Below are 19,811 nucleotides of genomic sequence, written 5' to 3'. Positions count from 1 at the left end.
GACCTTTTGCTAAACTATGTAAGCTATGCAGTTTCATTTTACAACTAAAACTCAAAGAGCGAAATTTCTTTCAGCATCCTAATATAGGTAATTTCAATTTACAAAGGGTACTTGGCAGCGTGACTGAAAGAACAGTGTCTCTCAACAGCTGCCTCATTTTGATCGCCAAGATTGGCATTCTTCAGTTTGGTCGTAAGAAGAAAATTGCATTAAACATGCATAAAATAAGCTCCAGCGTCAGGGGAGAAAGATAATAAGCATGGGGTAGGATTGAAACGCGTGTGTCTTTCTTTTCGGTTTTCCCGTCCCCGCCGGCGGGCGGAGACCGAGGCCGAGTCCTCTGCTTTGGTGGAAACCCTGATGATGATGATGATGATGATGATGATGATGATGGCATTTGTTAAGCCCGTACAGTGTGCCAGGCACTGTCCTAAGCACTGGGGAGGATCCAAGCAAATCGAGTTGGACCCAGTCCCTGATGGGACTCACAGTCTCAATCCCCATTTTCCAGATGAGGTAACTGAGGCACCAAGATGAGAAGTGACTTGTCCAAGGTCACATAGCAGACAAGTGGCGGAGCTGGGATTAGAACCCATGACCTTCTGACTCCCAGGACCGTGGTCTATCAACTACGCCGTGCCGCTTCGCCGAAGTCTTCTGAAATCATATTATTATTAATAATAATGTTATTATTATTATGGTATTTGTTAATCTCTTACTATGTGCCAGGCATTGTACTAAGCCCTGGGGTCGATACAGGCATATCGGGTTGGATGCAGTCCCTGTCCCATGTGGGGCTCACAGTCTCGATCCCCATTTTACAGATGAGGTAACTGAGGCACCGAGATGAGAAGTGAGTTGCCCAAGGTCACATAGCAGAAAAGTGGCAGGGTCAGGATTAGAACCCATGACCTTCCGATTCCCCGGCCCGTTCTCTAACCACTAGGCCATAGTGCTTCTCATGTCCCTTCCCCGATTAATCTGGCATCTCCTCACCCCGTATCCACTCCTTAGCCTCTATTACTCTGTCTAGTTCTTTAAGCTAATGGTGGTCTCCCTCAGGAGACTGTAAATTCCTTAACTTTTTGAGAAGCAGCGTGGCTCAGTGGAAAGAGCCCGGGGGCTTGGGAGTCAGAGGTCATGAGTTCGAATCCCGGCTCTGCCACTTGTCAGCTGGGTGACTGTGGGCAAGTCACTTAACTTCTCTGTGCCTCACTTACCTCACCTGTAAAATGGGGATTAACTGTGAGCCTCACATGGGACAACCTGATTATCCTGTATCTACCCCAGCGCTTAGAACATAGTAAGCGCTTAACAAATACCAACATTATTATTAACTCCTACTTACTGTATCAGACTCTCCCAAGCCCTTGACGTGCAACATAGCCAGACCCAGTAAATACTATTGGTTGATTGACTCTGGGCCCCTCACCAGAAAAAAAAAGAGTTTCGATGGTAGGTGTTAGACTTCTGGAAAGGGAAGATGACAACAGTGGTTAGAAAGTCTTCGCGGGGGAATTTTTATTGTGCAGAATGACGTGACCAACTTGTGTTGATCCAGAGATTGATTGTTGAAAGCGTCAATGATCTGCCCCGATGCGTATCTTCTTTCTCTGCCTCCTTTCCCTTCTGACCATTCCACTTCTTGCTGGCTCCTTCGATAGCATAGCTGCCGCTTGCCTACTCTGTGACTTTGGGGGAGTTACCTAACTGCTCTGTGCCTCAGTTTCCTTGTCTGTCACCTGGGGATGAAATACTTGTTCTCCCTACCCCACAGACTGTGAGCCCCAAGTGGAACGGGGACTGTGGCCGACTGGATAATCTCGATTCTACTCCAGCACCTAGCACAGTGCTTGGCAACTACTAAGCACTTAACAAATACCAGTATTGTGATTATTATTATTATTATCATCTCCCTCACGGATAAGGCCGGGGCAGAGGCAAGAGATGAAACTCGAGCCATTTTTCTTCTTGCCTGCAGCTCTAGGAAAATTTTTGGTGGAAGAGGAGATTGACACTAATGAATGTTTTTCTGCAAAACCGTTCAGTTGGTTTCCCCACTTCTCGAGCATCTCCAGGGGCTGCCCATTCAACTCCGCATCAAACAGAAACTCCTTAGCGTTAAATTTAAAGCACTCGATCACCTTGCCTCCTCCTACCTTACCTCGCTGATTTCCGACTACAACCCAAAACGTTCATTTTGCTCCTCTACTGCCGTCCACTTCACCGAACCTCGGTCTCATCTATCTCACGTTCGACCCCTCTCCCACATTCTCCTTCTGGCCTGGAACCTCCCTCCCCATTCGTATCCGACGGACGATCACTCTCCCCTCCTTGAAAAGCCTTGGTAAAATCACATCTCCTCCAAGAGGTCTTCCCTTACTAAGTCCTAATTTCCACTTCTCCCTCTCCCTTATGCATCGCTCTTACCCTTGGATTTGCACCCTCTATTCACCCCACCCTCAGCATTTTTCTGAATATTCATAATTTTATATTATCTGTCTCCTCCTCTAGACCGTAAGCTCCTGTGGGCACGAAATGTGTCTGCCAACTCTCTTACACTGTCCTCTTCCAAGCCCTCAGTACAGTACGCTTCACTCAGGAAGCGCTCAATAAATACAGTTGAGTGACTGAACAGTGGGTGGTGTTTGGATTAGTTTTGGGTTAAGAATTATCCGTGCCTTCGCCCCCACCCCATTTCCACAGATTTAAGGTCAGAATGTGTGGCCGGGCGAAACCTCGATCTTTTCCCACCTCTTCCCATCGCCAACTTTCCCGGCTCTTTCACTCCTAGTCCCCGCCCGGTCCCCCCGTCACCTTCTACGATGGGAGGCCAGAGGACTCGAGAATGATTTAGCTCGACCTACGAGCAAGAATTGCCAGATGTGTCATTAGAGGCGTTGCGAGGGGACGTCCTGAATGTCGAAGTTGGGGACAGAGTGAGGACGGAAGGTTGCTCTGCTGCAGCAGTGGTTTTTCCCAGTCAGTAGGTCAATCAGTCGTATTTATTGAGAGCTTATTGAATGCAGAACATTCATTCATTCAGTCGTATTTATTGAGTGCTTACTGTCCGCAAAGCACTGTTCTAAGCGCTTATTTGTTAAGTGCGTAGTGTGTGCTAGGCTTCGGACTAAGCACTGGGATGAGTACAAGCAAGTTGGGTTGGACACAGTCTTTGTCCTACCTTCATTTAATCATATTTAGTTCTCCCGAACCTTATTATTATCATTATTAGCTGCTAACACTATTATCATTATCATTAGCTCCACACGTGTTACTACTATTAGTATTGTTTTTGTCAATCTGTCTCCCCCGATTAAACTGTGAGCCCGTCATTGGGCAGGGACTGTCTCTAACTGTTGCCGACTTGTACATTGGAGAGTGAGTTGAAATGACTAGCCCAAAGGTACACAGCCGACAAGAGGCAGAGCCGGGATTAGAATCCAGGTCCTTCTGAGTCCTAGGCCTGGGCTCTTTCCCCTAGGCCGCGCTGCTTCTCACGATTTGTCCATTCCAGGCGCTTAGTACAGTGCTCTGCACATAGTAAGCGCTCAATAAATACTATTGAATGAATAAGCGCTTCATCCAGCGCTCTACACACAGTAAGCGCTCAATAAATACCAGGGGAGAGATGGAGAGGATTGGGTCTCTTCAGCCTGGAGAGACGCAGGTTGAGAAGGGACGGGATCACAGTCATCAAAATCCCGAAGGATTCAGCAGGGTGAAAATGGAATTGTTGTTCTCCCAATCACTCACCAACAAGACAAGGGGGCACCCACTGAAGCTTGAAAGTGGCAGGTTCCAAACAAACAGACGGAAACACTTCTGCACACAGCGGGTGGTGAACATATGGAATCTGTTACCACAGGAAGCTGTGCAGGCCGAAAATGCCAGCAGGTTCAAGAGGGTTTGGATCATTCACAGACCAGAGCTCTAGAGCGTGCGAGGAATAGGAAAGTCAGGGCTGTCGATGGTCCTTCGCTAACGTTGACGACGGATGTCAAGCGAGGCCGCTGACCCGGGTTCCTCGGGGCCTCCTGATTAATTAATTTTCCTATTGGTTAAGCGCTTACCGTGTGCCAGGCACTGTGCTTAGCGTTGGGTACGAGCAAATCGGGTTGGACACAGTCCCTGCCCCGTGTGGGGCTCACAGTCTCAATCTCCATTTTACAGGTGAGGTGACTGAGGCACAGAGAAGTGCAGTCACATGCCCAGGACCACCTAGCAGATAAGTGATGGAGCTGGGAGTAGAACCCGTGTCCTCCTGCCTCTGCTAGCAAAATCTTTCCAATCCCCCCACCTCTCCAACGGCCCCTCATGTTTGAGTGCAGTGGCATAGTGAGAAGCAGAATGATGTAGTGGATGAAGCACAGGCCTGGGAGTCAGAAGGTCATGAGTTCTAATGCCGGCTCTGCCGTGTCACCTTGGACAAGTCACTTCACTACTCCGGGCCTCAGTTACCTCATCTGTAAAATAGGGATTGAGACTGTGAGCCCCACATGGGACAGGGACAGTGTCCAACTTGATTTGCTTGTATCCACTGTAGCGTTTAGTACAGTGTCTGGCATATAGTAAGCGCTTAACAAATACCGTCATTCTTATTATCATAATCAAATGCCCATACAGGTTCCTGGCTTCTCAGCAAGCCACCGCTCCACTACTTTAACTCACCCTTGCGCTTCACGGCTTGTTTCGTATCATTTATGAGAAGCAGCGTGGCCTGGTGGATAAAGCACAGGCCGAGAGTCTGAAGGACCTGGGTTCTAATCCTGACTCCGCCACTTATTTGTCTGCTGTGGGACCTTGGGCAAGTCATTTCACTTCTCTGGGCCTCAGTTCCCTCATCTGTAAAATGGGGATTAAGACTGTGAGCTCCATGTGGGACAGGGACTGTGTCCAACCCGATCTGTTCGTATCCACCCCGGCGCTTAGTACATTGCCCGGGACATATCGAGGGCTTAATACCACAGTTATTATCATCGCTATTGATTAACCACTTCCAATGTGCCAAGCATTGTGCTAAGCGCTTGGTGAAGATGCGGGAGAATCCGATCAAACTCAGGCCCTGAGGCACTTGGTGCTTGCCGACTAAGAGGTGGAGAGCGGGGCTCTCATCCTCCATTTTCTAGATGAGGAAACCGAGGCTCAGAGAAGCTGCGACTTGCTTAGGGTCACACAGCAGGCTGGGACAGAAGTGGAATAAGAACCTCGGTCTCTGAATTCCCGGTCCTGGGCTCTTTCCCATTAGATCCTGCTGCTCTGCCCCGGCCCCTCAGAGTCTAAGGATTTCCCTCTGCTGGGTACGTTTCGCCCATCGAGCTCTCCTTCATCAGGGCCGGCTACCTCATCTGTAAAATGGGGATTGAGACCGAGAGCCCTGTGTGAGACAGAAACTGTGTCCAGTCTCATTATTTTGTATGTACCCCAGCACTTGATACAGTGCCTGGCACATAGTGAGCCCTTAAAAAATACCACAGTCATTGGTATTGGTCTGTGCGGGGTCCTGGCTGGCCAGGGAGAAGGGCTTATCCGATCTGAGAGGGTCGGCTAAGCAGCCGAGCCTACGATGGACACCCCTCCACCCCCTCCCATCCCCATATCCTACTATTTTAGAGCCCCGAGTTCAGGGTCGGCACCACTTTTGCAGGTGTTTCCTAAATTGCCTGTTTGTTCCTCATTTTAAACCTTCCAAGTGTCCTGTTGATATCCTGAAAGGTTTCAGACTCACCAAGCTGCAATTTTCTGCTCTTGCCCAGGGGCTGCCCCCCCCACCACCCCCCCACTCACACATGGTCACGGGCTGGAGAAGAAGGTGGAAGGCAAGGGCGGAGGGACATCTTGGGACCGCAGTGTTTTGCCTGAGCCTCAGAAGTCCAGCCCCGTCCCTCTCTGAATTCAGGCTGCCCAAAAGCTCCGGGACTCATTGCCCACCCAACCCAGCCCACCCAGAGCCTCCTCACTTCAGCCCCGGCATCGGGGACCGCTCCCTGCCATCACCAGAGAGGGAGGCTTTGGCAGCAGAGCCCGGGGACCCCACGCCCTGGAATCCATCCCGTCCCGGGGCCCTGCTCAGCCTTGAAGCCCTGTCAGAGAGTCAGTCAGTTGTATTTGTATTCAGTTGTATTCAGTTGTATTCAGTCGAGAAGCAGCGTGGCGCAGTGGAAAGAGCACGGGCTTTGGAGTCAGGGCTCATGAGTTCGAATCCCAGCTCTGCCACTTGTCAGCTGTGTGACTGTGGGCAAGTCACTTAACTTCTCTGTGCCTCAGTTCCCTCATCTGTAAAATGGGGATTAAGACTGAGCCCCACGTGGGACAACCTGATTCCCCTGTGTTTACCCCAGCGCTTAGAACAGTGCTCGGCACATAGTAAGCGCTTAACAAATACCAACATTATTATTATTATTATTATTATTTACTGAGCGCTTACTGTGTGCAGAGCACTTTATTAAGCGCCTGGGAGAGTACAGTAGGACAATGTAACAGACACGTTCCCTGCCCACAGTGAACCTACAGGCTAGAGGGGGAGATCAACTTTAATTGTAATAAATAAAATGACAGATATGGACATGGGTTGTGAGGGTGAGAGTTGGGTGCGAATAAAGGGAGGAGGTCAGGGTGGCACAGAAGGAAGTGGGAGAAGAGGAAAGGGGGGCGTAGGGAAGGCCTCCTGGAGGAGATGCGCCTTTCGTGAGCCTCACGTGGGACAACCTGTTTACCCTGTATCTACCCCAGTGCTTAGAACAGTGCTCTGCACATAGTAAGCGCTTAACAAATACCAGCATTAGTATTATTATTATTATGGCTCTGAAGGAGGGGAAAGTAATTGCCTGGCTGTCAGCCATCAAGGAAGGCCTGAGCTGACACTGATTTTTTTTTTCTTGATGGTATTAGTTAAGCTCTCCATTTTTGTCAAACACTGTTCTAAATGCTGTGGTAGGTACAAGTTAATCAGGTCGGCCACAGTCCGTGTCCCGCATGGTGCTCACAGTCTGTGTAGAAGGGAGAACAGGAATCCCCATTTTACAGTGGAGGAGACTGCGGCACAGAATACTGAAGTGACTCGCCCAAGGTCACACAGCAAGCAGTTGTCAGAGTCCGGATTAGAACCCAGGTCTTTCTGACTCGTTCATTCAATCGTATTTATTGAGCGCTTACTGTGTGCAGAGCACTGTACTAAGCGCATGGGACTCCCAGGCCCATGCTCGCTCCACTAGGCCACGCTGCTTTGAAGTCATCACTCTGTCCGTCAGTCTGGTGACGGAGAGAGTTCTCCTTGGAAATCCTGCTGGAACCTGATTTTAATGGAACACCCCCAAGAACCCCAGGCTTTTTAAGGGGTCATTTTGCACCCAGGCATCGATCCCTCATAGAAAAACAAGAGTTAGTGTGTTTGGAAAAGGGGGACCAATAATACCTGTGATATCTGGGGGGAGCCTGGGTTTTTAAAACCTCCCCACCAAGCCACAGGAGCTACTGATCAATCATTTAATCAGTGGTATTTATTGCACGCCCAGCTGCGTGCAGGGCACTGGATTGAGCTCTTGGGGAAAGGACGCCTGGTCACAGACTTGGGAGCGGGAAGGACGTCCACCTGCGACTCTGTCTCTTGTCTCCCGTCCGGTTCAAGGTGGACGCGTTAGAGCGGAGGCTTCTCGTGGGCAGAGAATATGTCACTTGTTCTACACTTCCCAGGCGCTTACTACAGTGCATTGCACCCAGGGGGCACTCAGAAATGGCCACTCTAGCCAGGCGGAATAAAGGAACATTCATCCATCCGTACATCCATCTAGCCAGCCTCTCCTCAGTGTCGTATCTATATGGCTCGGTGACCGAGCTCCAGCCAAGCCCATATTGGGCCCCTCTGGAAAGGAGACTCCCGAAACTCACCCGTTGAGTGATTGAAACTTCGGAGGTGAGAGCGGCCGGTGAAACGGTGGGCGGTGGCCCCCAGGTGTGAACCGCCGAGGCGGGGAGATAGGGCCGGAGGTTGTCAACAGTCTCCCCTCCCTTCTTGCCCGCCGCCAGAAGCAACCGAGCGTTTTCTTTTTTAGCGGTAAATGGGTCCCTTCGGTAGGAGCGGCGACACGTATGCTCCCTCCATTCCCGAAGACTCTGCGGCCCCTCGTGCTCAAATCAATGCGATCCAATAGCCGGCACATCTGTATCGAAGCAAGCGAGGATTTAATAGAGGTGGAAGTGTTAGCGATCAAATCCCATTTGCTTCTATGGTTGTCATAAAAATTACTTCAATCCGTTTCCCCAGACCCCCAAGGGAATCAACGTGGGAGCCGCAGCTCAGGCAGGAGCGCCGTGTCACAAGGGGGCACTCTCTCCCCGTGATCCCGTCAAACGGGGCCCGGCGATCCCGCCTTTCCCGGGAAGGAGTTTTCCCCGTTGGGAAGCCGTGCTCTAATACCGTTTTAATGCAGTACAGGCCTTGAGTCCGCACTACATAAATCACCAAAGCTTTCGCAGTTAGGAAGCGAAACCGGGGCTCTCGGCATCATCGAGGGACTTTTCGCCGGGCCTGGGCTTCGGGGAGGGGAGCGGGGTCGGAGACGGGGGAGGCATTTCAGGCTCTGGGACTTGGGCAGGAAGGAGCTCTGCCGGTAAAACAATAAAACTGCTTTGGGGAAATAGAGAGTCTCGGTTCTGAGAGGCGAGTCGGGAGACATTGCGAGCCTGCAGCTGCATTTACCATCAAACACTAAGTTGGTGCTGATGAATGTTTTGTTTTTAGTGTCATGGAAACTGTGAGCCAAAGAATGGATATTCTATTCATCTGGGAAAAGAGCAGTTCCCTGCATGAAGCAGCAGTCACTTCCGCCGCAGTTCCCAAAATAGATACTCTGAATATAACCCCAAAAGTCGAGGGAGTAAACGAGCCGTTAACCTAAATCACTTCCAGGCCTCTTTCCCAGCTCGTCGCCTTCTCCCGCTTTGTACCGAAGCGTGAACGGCGCAAGTGTAAATTCGGTCGTTGAACAGATTTTGTGTCGCCCCAACGTTGGAACCGAGAGAGCGTTTGGGGTTCCCGCCAGGCCTATGGAGAACGATAATAATAATAACAATAATGATGATATTTGTTAAGCGCTTACCAGTACCATTCACTAGCACTGGGGTGGATACAAGCAAATTGAGTTTGACCTTCCCTGTCCCTCCTGGGGCTCCCCATTTTACAGATGAGGTCCTTGAGGCTCAGAGAAGTAAAGTGACTTGCCCAAGGTCACGCAGCAGACAAGTGGCGGAGAAGTGTTTTCTGGCCCTGGGGATGACCCTCCTTAATAGATCGGGGCCAGTAAAACTATGTGGTCCATACCAGCCGGTGGCTTCAGGCCCCCGAATCAGTGGGAACGAAGCACCGAGAAGCAGCTTGGCTTAGTGGAAAGAGCGCGGGACTGGGAGCCAAAGGAAGTGGGTTCTAATCCCGGCTCCGCCGCTCATCTGCTCTGTGACCTTGGGCAAGGCACTTCACTTCTCTGTGCCTCAGTGACCTCATCTGTAAAATCGGGATTAAAACTGTGAGCCCCTCGCGGGACAACCTGATTACCTTTTGTCTACCCCTGTGCTTAGAACAGTGCCTGGCACATAGTAAGCACTTAAATACCATTATTATTATTATTATCCCACGGCTGGTCTTCTCAGAGCACGGTTCCTACAGAGGGTCCCCTTTTTTCAAGGGGCGGTGGGGGTGTGGGAAGTGACTGCCCGCGTGGAGAACAGTAACTTATGGCCCAGGGGGCTGCAGGGAAAGGAAGAAGGGCAACGGGAAGGCCCATATCAACCACCCAGACTGTGAGCCCATTGTTGGGCAGGGTTTGTCACTATATGTTTCTGCATTGTACTTTCCAAGCGCCTAGTACAGTGCTCCGCACACAGTAAGCACTCAGTAAATGCGATTGAATGAATAAACGAACCACCTCTAGGGGACAGGGGGAAGAAGACCCCAGGGACAGGAGCTTGGAGCAGCCAATATTAAGAGCAGTAACATTTATCGAGGCGGCTGCCGGACACACCTGGAGCCCCATCAGTCGGTCGGTCGTATCTATTGAGCGCTTACTATGTTCAGAGTACAGTATAACAAAATACAGACTCGTGCCCTGTCCCCAACGAGCTTACGGTCTAGAGGGGGAGACGGACGTTAATGTAAATACGAAAGTTACGGATATGTCCAAAAGTGCCGTGGGGCCGAGGGAGGGGTGAGAAGAGGGAGCAGATTCGAGTGCAAGCGTGACACAGGAGGGAATGGAGAAGAGGAAATGAAGGCTGAGGGAAGGGCTCTTGGAGGAGACGTGCCTTAAATAAGTCTCTGAAGGTGGGGAGAATTGTTGTCTCATAGGAAGAGGGAGGGCAGTCCGGGCCAGAGGCAGGACATTTGCTCCGAGAGGGAGGAGGGTCTGAGGCCTCTCTGTGAGCTGGAAGGGTTCAGCCCACAGAGAAACCCAGGAACAATCCTGAAAGTGAATCGACGCCGTGAAGTGAGTTGTCTTTCCATTCTGGGACAATGGAAGAAAAATTAAGGGCCATAGATGGGGTGAGTTATGGATGTCGGCTGGTCTGCCTCAAGCCACGACTGCTCCAAGCGTAAGTCAGTGTTGCTGCACAGGCAAAGTCCTGGACTGGGAGGACCCTAGGTTGGCCGGTGGCATTGCTTTGGGACTGTTGGTCTAGACTGCCGGGTTGGGCTCGAGCGTGGCCTTCGGTTCATCTGGCCTGGGATTCTAGGAAGAGCAGCCTAGGATGGCCGAAGGGCCAGTAACGTGAGTCATTCTGGCGCTAAGCGGGAAAGAAAGATGGTGGAGGCAGGAGGGAGTCAAGCCCATTGAGCTGGAAATACGGGAGTCACCAGCCTGAGCCCACAACATCCAAAGATGTAACTGCTGTTCATTCATTCATTCATTCATTCATTCAATAGTATTTATTGAGCACTTACTATGTGCAGAGCACTGTACTAAGCGCTTGGAATGAACAAGTCGGCAACAGAGACAGTCCCTGCCGTTTGACGGGCTTACGGTCTAATCGGGGGAGACGGACAGACGAGAACAATGGCAATAAATAGAGTCGAGGGGAAGAACATCTCTTAAAAACAATGGCAACTAAATAGAATCAAGGCGATGTACATTTCATTAACAAAATAACTAGTTAACTAGTAGCAGAGCAGCCCAGGGATGTGGAAGGGCAATGGGGTCTTGAAACTCTCAGCGTTTGAGAAGGTGAGGAAGAGCTGCGAAGGACCTGAACTGAGTCTGAACTCAGTTACAGCCTGGGACGGCCTCAGAGTGAAGGGCCAATCAATCTGTCAATTAGTGGTATTGATTGAGCGCTTTCTGTGGGCGGAGCACTGTATTGAGCGCTCAGGAGGGCAAAATACAATAGAGTTGGTAGACGTATTCCTTGCCCACAAGAAACTTAGTCTAGAGGAGGTCAGAATGAATTGGCCATTACAAGGATAGGACCTACAATATCTTTAAAATGGTACTTAGTAATAATAATGATAATGGCATTTTTTAAGCACTTACCATGTGCCCGGCACTGTACTAAGCACTGGGGTGGGTACAGGCAAATTGGGTTGGACACAGTCCCTGTCTCACGTGGGGCCTCACAGTCTCAATCTCCATTTTACAGATGAGGGAACTGAGGCTCAGAGGAAGAGAAATGATTTGCCCAAGGTCACGCAGCAGCCAAGAGGCAGAGTTGGGATTAGAACTCATGACCTTCTGAGTCCCAGGACCGTGTTCTATCCACTACGCCATGCTGTGCTCCGGGCACTATACTAAGCGCTGGGGTAGATACAAGATCATCAGATTCCACAGGGTCGGGCTCCGACACGAAAGCAGCGGGGTCCGGCTCTAGGGAGCTCTGCCAAGTGGTCCGTAGGTCTCCGTCGTTCAGTCGTATTTATTGAATGCTTACTTTGTGCAAAGCACTGTACTAAGCACTTGGGAGAGTGCACTCTAACAACAGACGGACAATTTTCTGCCCACAACGAGCTTGAACCCTGCAAATCCACGTCTCCCAGGAGGCCGTGACACCGTCCGGCTCGGTCCCATCTGGGAATCTGGCTCCAGAACGATTCCGGGGTAGCTGGGTCGGGGACCGTTTCGGCACCATCGGCTCGTTAATCCTCCGCTCCGAAATCCCACGGGAGAAGGCGTCCGTCAGACCGACCGAAAAGCCCCGGTTCCGGCTGCGCTCTTATCCCGGGGAAGGCCGGCTGCGGGGATTATCGATCGGGAGGGAAGCCGCCGGCGGGCTCCGGTGCCGGCCCCGGGAAGAAGGTGCCGAGGTAAGATGGAGTATAGGATGAGATAAAGGCCGGGTTAGAAAAGTGATTACAACTGGAGACCTGCTAATCACTGACCTCTGCGGGGATCCTTCGGTTTATCGCTAATCTCACTTGCACTTGGCATTTTGCTGTGCCGCCGCCTCATCATTCATAGCTGAGTGAATAATTTGGCAGGGAGCGAGCGGGGGGAGGGTGCAGCTAGTGGAGCAGCTGCGCTTGTTGGCACTAGATATTTAAACATCTTCGACGTAGCCAGCAGCGGGCTTGGCACCGGCTTTAGCCAATAACACTTAAACAAATTGTCGTGAAGAAAATAGGAAGGCATTCAGCTCGGGGACCGTTTCGCCTTTTCCGTCGTCTCTTTCGGCGCTGCGGGGCGAGGAGCCCTCCTTGGCGCGGGGAGGGGAATTTTCCTCCGTCCCATAGGTGCAGGACAGTAGGCCTCGCCGAGCCCGGGGACGGGGAGGGCGTGTCAGCGGGAGGACCGTCGGGGACCGAAAGAGGGGAAGTCGGGGATTTGGATGCCTCCCCCCGGCCCCCACTCAACGAGGGACGGGGCCAGAAGCCTGACCCTGGAAGCGAGGCTCCCGGTGCCCTCGGAGGCATGCCCCACCCTGGCCCGGGAGCTGGAGCCTAGAGGTTCGTGCCCCAGTGTGGCGGAGGAAAGGGGGCATGGAGATATTCCGGATGGAGCTGGGGGAGGCCCGGGCCCCCTGAGGGATTGAGGTCAAAAGGCCGCAGACTTCCTTCCGAAGATCCGACCTTCAGATGTCGGCAAAATACGCCTCTGCGCTCAGAGACATCGAGGAGGTGCACGTGAGAAGCCTGATGGCCTCCATCGTCATCAGCGACGGGGACGTTGGCCCTCCCAAGGGCGAGGCGCACTCCGCCACGGCCCACGAATCTACATCGGCTTGGGCCCACGGTGAGGCGTCTTCCTTGGAGAACAACTGTGGAGATTTTCTTGAAGGCTCCGGGGGATTCGTGTTTCCAGATGCAAAATTCGGTGGTCCTCCATGCACCTGAAGGACAGGCGTGGGCTTGGAGGTGGGGTGCGCAGTTGCCATCGCGGGCCACCCCAGTGAATGTTTTATGCCAGGGCTGGAAGGATCCCGGGGTTAGCCGCCGGCCCTGTGGCTCTCGATCTCTCGACCACTCACCTCTCGTAGGGGTGTCATTCCTTCAAACCGGAGGCAAAGGAGGCTCTGCTTTTTGGTTATTCTTGTGTTGTGTCCAGAAGAAATCCAATACGACCCCTCCTCATTAGAATGTAAGCTCCTTGTGCACAAGAGATGTCACTTTTGTTTTGAATTTCCCAAGCGCTCAGTACAGTGTCTAGTGCAATCAATAAGTGCAGGTACTATTACTACATCATAACCGGTTTCCCCTATTAGGCCACCAAGGGAGAGAATTTAGCTTTCATGGATTTCCACTTTCCCAGTGCATGATGAGAAAGGGCCACTCGTTCGGCGATTCTCATTTTTCCTCTCGAGCATCCCTGTTGAAAATTTTGGTGATGTCTAAATTGAATCGGACTGTACTTTATCCACTTAACGGGATTTACAGCGTTTGGGACCACAGTCAATCAGCAGGGAAAGGGGCCCTTCCAGGGGACAGAAAAGTAGGGGATAATAGTAATGATAATGGTATTAGTTAAGCGTTTACTTTGTGCCAGGCACTGTTCTAAGCGCTGGGGTAGAGCAAGGTAATCAGGTTGGACCCGGTCCCTGTCCCACATGGAGCTCACAGTCTTAATCCCCATTTTACAGATGAGATAACTGAGGCCCAGTGAAGTGACTTGCCCAAGGTCACACAGCAGACAAGTGGTGGAGCAGGGATTAGAACCCATGACCTTCTGACTCCCCGGCCCGTGCTCTATCCACTGTGCCATGCTGCCCGTGATCGGCAGTACCCACTGACCCAGTGTGCGGCCGGCCGGCCAGTCTGACAGATCGGACAAGATCAGCAGGTTGGACCCAGTCCCTGTCTCACACTGGACTCCCAGTCTAAGTGGGAAGGCACACAGACATTGAATCCCCATGGAAAATGGGGATTAAGTCTGTGAGCCCCACGTGGGACAACCTGACTACCTTGTATCTACCCCAGCGCTTAGAACAGTGCTTGGCACATAGTAACCGCTTACTAAACACCAACGTTATTATTATTTTACAGAGGAGGAAACTGAGGCCCAGAGAGGTGAATAATAGCGATGATGATGATGATGATTGTGGTATTTTTAAATGCTTACTATGTGCCAAACACTATACTAAGCACTGGGTAGATACAAGATAATTAGGTCCCACGTGGAATTTATATTCTAAAAAGGAGAGACCACAGATATCGATCCCCATTTTGCAGATGAGGAACCTGAGTCACAGAGAAGTTAAGCGACCTGCCCATGATCACCCAGCAGGCAAGTGGTGGAGCCCCAGGTCCTCTGTCTCCCAGACCCGGGCTCTTTCCACTAGACTGCACTGCTTCAACCGCGCTCCGAGGGCGGGGGGACGTGGGGCGGGCGGGCGAGGGGGGCGTCTGTGGCTCCGGGGCCATCCGTTTCGTTTCCCTCCTCGGGCAGGTTTTGGGCATAGACCGCTCTTGGTGGTGGCAAGCCGGCGTCTTCGATGATTGAGGTTATTCAGTGCCCTCTAGCTTGAAGGATACCTGTGTGGTCACTGGTAGCCTGTGGGTTCCCTTGACTGGTAAACCAGCACCACCTGCTTTCGCTGGCCTAGGGGTTGCCTGCCTCGTGCGGGCGCATGTGTGAGTGTGTCTTCCTCTCTATTTCTCTCTCACACTTTCTCTCTTTTTTTCTCTCGCTCTTTCCCTCTCTGTTTCTCTCTCCCGCTCTCTCTCTCTGTGTCACTCTTTTTCTCTCTCTCTCTTCTCCCTCTCCCCACTCCCCCCTTCTCCTCCCTCCTCTGGTGCCATCCCAAAGCCAAGGTCCAACGAGGGAGAAAGTGTAGCAGAGTGTACCTCCATTCAGTCTGGGCTCCCGCCTTCACCCTGAAACCGAGCCAGCCCCGGGCCGAGCCGGAGGGTGGGGGTCCGGCCCAGGTAACCCATCCTCCGGCTAGAGACCCTCGGAGCCGGACCAGGGCTAACCCTAGCCTCCCAGCTGCTCCAACCAACCTAGCAGTGCCGCAGCAGCCCAGTCCAGCCTGCTCCCGCCACCGGACCCCGGTTCTGACAGCGGCATCCCCAGGTCCCGGAGCACCCGGCTCCCCAGAGCGGGCCCCCTCCCCTGCCTGAATGCAACACCCTGCCGCCTCCCTCCCCCTCGCCGTCTGGTCCCCCGCGATCCTCACACGCGACATCCAGCACCCGATGGAATAACTCCCCCAGCCCGTGTAATTTACCGTTTCCCGAATATTTGTTTTAGCGCCTGCCTGCAGGACTCGACCAATGTTGTTTATCATTTCGGGTACGATTCTCGTTTTCAGGAAAGAAAATGCTGAGTCTGGTTAATGTGAACAGCGTGATTCATGTTACTTCAAATAATTTTGCATACGAGGTATTTTATTTGCTTTGTGCCTGATGGCGGTTGCAGACGAATTGCTTCAGCAGAAAAATGTTTAGGTTTTTTTTTTTTTCTGTTTTTTTCCCTTCCTCCTTTTTCTCTGACGGAATGTGGCTGGTTAGATCAGGGCATTCCAGTGCAGTGGCCATTTATCCACTGGGCCTACTCAGGTATTTCAGAGCAGCGTCTCATGGGGAGCTTTTTTCTCCTTTGATGTCTTTATTTGTAATTCTGCAAATTAATACCAGGTCCAGTGGCCCGCGTTGAATCTAGAGTTCGCCTTTAAAAAAGTTAGCCGCCATTCTGCTTTCTGTAGGCCGGGTGCTTGGATTTACGGTCATTACGGTTCTCTGAATTTAGAAATCATTTGTTCTTTCTCTGGATGGTGAAGGTGAAAATGTTGAAATACCGCGGCGGTATTCCATGGATCTGATCGAATTCTACCCCTCTCGGTAGTCCTGGGTAGGGCTCGGGGTCGGCTGCGGCGTCACATTTCTTTCTGTGCCGGGAGCAGGAAGGAGGGTGTGTGCTGCCCCCTGAAATACGAGTCTTATTCGCTCCTAATCTGAGCTGGGGCAATTTGGAAGCTGGGCCCCGGGTTACCGATCCTTACCAGTTTTGATCTTTCGTGGTAACATCGAGGCCAGGGGTGTGGGGGTCGCTGCCAGATTTCTGTGGCGATGATTAACTAGCCCTTGGTGGCCTGAGAGATGCCCGGCTGCTTTTAGATGGTAAATGGGAGATTTTCAGATAGTCAGTCAATCGGTCGTATTTACCGAGCGCTTACTAAGCTCTTGGGAGAGTAGAGAAGCGGTGTGGCCTCCTGGGTAGGGCACGGGACTGGGAGTCAGAAGGACTTGGGTTCTAATTCCGGCTTGCGGCTTGTCTGCTGTGTGACCCTGAGCTAGTTGCTTCCCTTCTCTGTGCCTCAGTTATTTCATCTGTAAAATAGGGATTGAGACTGAGAGCCCCATGTGGGACAGGGGCTGCGTCTAACCCGATTTGCTTGTATCCACCCCAGCGCTTAGTATAGTGCCTGGCATAACCAATACCACAACTATTATTATCATTAGTATATAACAAAGTTGGTAGACGTGTCCCTCCCCACAAGAAAGAAATCACCAAAACAGAGGGACCCAGAAGGCTTTAAGGCTAAAGCCTCTTCCCTACTCACCAGGAGCTCCAGAAATTGGTGACATTCCCACATAAAGATAATTATTATTATTATTATCATCATGGTATTTGTTAATAATAATGTTGATATTTGTTAAGCGCTTACTATGTGCCGAGCACTGTTCTAAGCGCTGGGGTAGACGCAGGGGAATCAGGTTGTCCCACATGGAGCTCACAGTCTTAATCCCCATTTTACAGATGAGGTAACTCAGGCACCGAGAAGTTAAGTGACTTGCCCAAAGTCACACAGCTGACGAGTGGCTGAGCCGGGATTCGAACCCATGACCTCTGACTCCAAAGCCCGGGCTCTTTCCACTGAGCCACGCTGCTTCTCTAGCCCTTACTATGTGTCAAGCTCATCTCTGGGATAGATACAAGATAATTGGAGTCTACGTAGGAGGGAGAACAGGTATTGAATCTCCATTTTGCAGTTGAGAAAGCAGGTGCAGAAGTTTAATTCAGGCATTCACTCAGTCGTATTTATTGAATGCTTACTGTGTGAAGAGCACTGTTCTAAGCGCTTGGGAGAGTACAATGCAACAATAGACAGACACATTCCCTGCCCACAACAAGCTCACAGTCTAGAGCCGGGGAGACAGACATTAATATAAATGAATAAATGACAGATATGAACACAAGTCCTGGGGGGAGACAAAGGGAGCAGGTCAGAGCGATGCAGAAAGGAGTGGGAGAAGAGGGAAGGAGGGGTAAAGTGAAGTGACTTGCCCAAGGTCATACAGCAGGCACGTGGCAGAACCAGGATTAGAGCCCAGGTCCTCTGACTCCCAAGCCCGTGGTCTTCCCACTAGGCCATGCTGCTTCCCTCTGCTTCCCGCATCTGTGCGTTTCCAGGGCTAGGGGATACCGGGGGAGGAAGTGAAGAAATGGGTCAGCACATCCCAGCACTCGGACCAAAGGACGGATGGACAGAAAGCCCCTACGATCGGGCAAAGTTTGAGAAGGGACCGCTTGTCTGGAGTTGAGAACTGAGCCGATAGAGTGCTGAGTGGTGGGATTGGGGGATGGTCAACTTTCTTTTCCTGTTCCCCGGCCTTCAGCAGAGTGAAAGTTTCCCACCGTTACCACGGAATCGTGCTCGGGGGCCAGTTGAGTGGCCTCCAGCGGCTCCCTGACCTGGCCCAGATAAGAGCCACTTGCAGCGTGGCCTAGTGGAAAGAGCTCGGACCTGGGATTCGGAGTACATGGGTTCTAATCCTAGCTGTGCCACATACTTTCTATATGAACTTGGGCAAGTCTCCCAACTTCTCAGGGCCTCAGTTCCCTCATCTGTAAAACAGGGATTCAATCCCTGTTCTCCCTTCTACTTAGACCGTGAGCCCCAGGTGGGACCTTATTAACTTGTATCTACCCTAGTGCTTGCATGTAATAAGCGCTTAATAAATACCACATCATCGTCATTATTATCATCATCCTCATTCTGGTATTTGTTAAGTGCTTACTCTGTGCCAAGCCCTTTTCTAGATGTTGGGGTAGGTACAGGGTAATCAGGTTGGACACAGTCTTACAGTCTTAATCCCCATTTTACAGATGAGGTTACTGAGGCCCAGAGAAGTGAAGTGACTTGCCCAAGGTCACACAGCAGACAAGTGGTGGAGTCAGGATTAGACTAATCTGACTCCCAAGCCCGTGCTCTTGTTATTAGTATGATTATTATCATCATGTTTGAGAAGTGGGGGCTTTCAGAGAGTTACCTGAATGGGTTTCCATCGCCCCCGGGGTTGGCCCCCGGACCGTACTGACTGCTACGTGGGCAGCCTCAGTCAGACCCTGGCGACTTCGTTTGAGGTACGGGTGGTGTGGCATTTGTTTTAAATGTTAATGTAATCCAGTGGGCCTCCGAATTCAGTCCTGCCAAATAATTAATTATGGGAGACAGGAGTCCCAGATTGTTGTTTTGAAATGGAGCAGAATTTTTTCCAAATTCAGAGCATTTTCTGGAACGGTGCAACTGTTTGTGGCATTTATAACATTTGGTATTTCTCCATATCTGTCTCCCACTTTGAGTGTGAGCTCTTTGAGATCAGGGGCACGTGTTTTTTTGGTTTCCGTGGCGTTGCCCAAGTAGAGTACATTGCGTTCGATAGGCAATTAACCAATGCCATCACTCCTCCTATCAACCAACCGGTCAATTTTTAGTATTAATTGAGCCCTTTCTGTGTGCAGAGAGCACTGCGCTAAGCTAGAGAAGCAGCGTGGCCTAGTGGTTATTGCACTGGCCTGGGGGTCAGAAGGACCTGGATTCTAATGCCGACTCCGCCACCTGTCTGCCTTGTTATCTTGGGGAAGTCACTTCATTTCTCTGTGCCTTAGTTTCCTCATCTGTAAAGTGGGCATTGGTTGTCAGCCCCAGGTGGGTTGTGGATTGTGTCCAACCTAATCAACTCTTTCTACACCAGCGCTTAGTGTAGTGCCTGGCACCACCACCAATTACTCTCCCCACCCTTCAAAGCCTTATTGAAGGTACATCTCCTCGAAGAGGCCTTCCCAGACTAAGTCCCCCTTTTCCTTATCTCCTACTCCCTTTTGCGTCGCCCTGACTTGCTCCCTTTACTCTTGCCCCCCGCCGCCCCACGCCCCACAGCATGTATATTTACATATACATAAATATAAATATATGTAATTTTATTTATTTGTATTGATGTCTGTCTCCCCACCTCTAGACTGTGAGCTCATTGTGGTCAGGGATGGTCACCGTTTATTTTAGTATTGTGCTTTCCAAAGTGCTTAAAACAGTGCTCTATACACAGTAAGTGCTTAATAAATACGATTGAATGAATGAATGGCACCAAGTAGGCATTTAGTAAATGCTGTTAA

At 51.1% G+C, this 19,811-nt stretch overlaps 1 protein-coding gene across 6 annotated transcripts in view; it reads left to right on the top strand.

Moving 5' to 3' along the window:
* The window catches only part of TCF12 (transcription factor 12), a 286,427-nt gene that overhangs the window by 166,753 nt on the left and 99,863 nt on the right, over positions 1 to 19,811 (top strand). The window lies entirely within an intron of this gene.

This window comes from Ornithorhynchus anatinus, chromosome 8 (genome assembly GCF_004115215.2).
Source record: "Ornithorhynchus anatinus isolate Pmale09 chromosome 8, mOrnAna1.pri.v4, whole genome shotgun sequence".
NCBI lineage: Eukaryota > Metazoa > Chordata > Mammalia > Monotremata > Ornithorhynchidae > Ornithorhynchus > Ornithorhynchus anatinus.
Note: the sequence above shows the minus strand (reverse complement) of the source record. Positions and strands in the feature narration are given on the sequence as shown.